Raw genomic sequence first — 1,514 nt, forward strand, 5'->3', positions numbered from 1 at the left:
ACAACAAAAAAACCTTATACCCCGACCAAAAATACAACAAAAAAAAAAAATAATACACGGACCAAAAACAAAAAAAAAACACCTTATACACTGACCAAAAAAAAAACCCTCATACACTGACCAAAAAAACACCTTATACACGGACCAAAAAAACAACAAAAAAACACCTTATGCATGGACCAAAAAAAAAAACACCTTATGCATGGACCAAAAAAAAAAACACCTTATGCATGGACCAAAAAAAAAAACACCTTATGCATGGACCAAAAAAAAAAACACCTTATGCATGGACCAAAAAAAAAAACACCTTATGCATGGACCAAAAAAAAAAACACCTTATGCATGGACCAAAAAAAAAAACACCTTATGCATGGACCAAAAAAAAAAACACCTTATGCATGGACCAAAAAAAAAAACACCTTATGCATGGACCAAAAAAAAAAACACCTTATGCATGGACCAAAAAAAAAAACACCTTATACACTGACCAAAAAACAAACAAACAAAAAAACACCTTATACACGGAACAAAAGAAAAAAAAAAACCTTACGCATGGACCAAAAAAAAAAAAACCTTATACACTGACCAAAAAACAAACAAACAAAAAAACACCTTATACACGGACCAAAAAAAAAAAAAAACACCTTAAAAAAACACCTTATACACTGACCAAAAAAACACCTTATACACTGACCAAAAAAAACCACCTTATACACTGACCAAAAAAACCCCACCTTATACACTGACCAAAAAAAAATAACACCTTATACACTGACCAAATAAAACACACTGTATACACTGACCAAAAAAAACACCTTATACACTGACCAAAAAAAAAAAAACACCTTATACACTGACAAAAAAAAAAACACCTTATACACTGACTAAAAAAAAACAAACACCTTATACACTGACCAAAAAAACACCTCATACACTGACCAAAAAAACACCTCATACACTGACCAAAAAAAAAAAATATACACGGACCAAAAACGAAGAATAACGGAGTAAAGGGAAATGCAACGGCTAGTGGAAAAGACTGTAACACACACTATCGTTGACTGCATTTATACACTTTTAAATAAGCACAGATAACTAATCGTACCAAATAAACTAATACATGTAACTCACCTTTCCCTGCTTTCTCCTCCTCTGGGACTGTTTGGAAACCAAAGTGCGTACTTCTGTCCTCTGTGCTATCGCTATATCCACGACATCCTGTGAGTCCAGCACGACAGCATACATGTTTGATTGACACCTTGAAACATGATGAATATTTCGTGTGAAATCGGAGAGAACTCTAAGGACAAGTGTCCTGATGGAGGCCGCCATGTTTCGCTCAAGTTCAGTTACGTGAACACTTGCGTCATAAACCCGTAACGCGACGAGTTGTAGTTCCGGCGGATTTTTAATGGACTACAAAAACGTATTAGATATATATGATTATATATGATTAAGTGTGTGTGTGTGTGTGTGTGTGTGTGTGTGTGTGTGTGTGTGTGTGTGTTGTACGG

General features: G+C 34.7%; 1 pseudogene; it reads right to left on the minus strand.

The window, feature by feature from the left end:
* LOC107656800 (2-methoxy-6-polyprenyl-1,4-benzoquinol methylase, mitochondrial-like) overlaps positions 1-1,347 on the minus strand; it is a 4,546-nt pseudogene extending 3,199 nt beyond the window's left edge.
* Between the last annotated feature and the right edge of the window lie 167 nt (positions 1,348-1,514).

This window comes from Sinocyclocheilus anshuiensis, unplaced genomic scaffold (genome assembly GCF_001515605.1).
Source record: "Sinocyclocheilus anshuiensis isolate Anshui unplaced genomic scaffold, SAMN03320099.WGS_v1.1 scaffold1136, whole genome shotgun sequence".
Lineage (NCBI taxonomy): Eukaryota > Metazoa > Chordata > Actinopteri > Cypriniformes > Cyprinidae > Sinocyclocheilus > Sinocyclocheilus anshuiensis.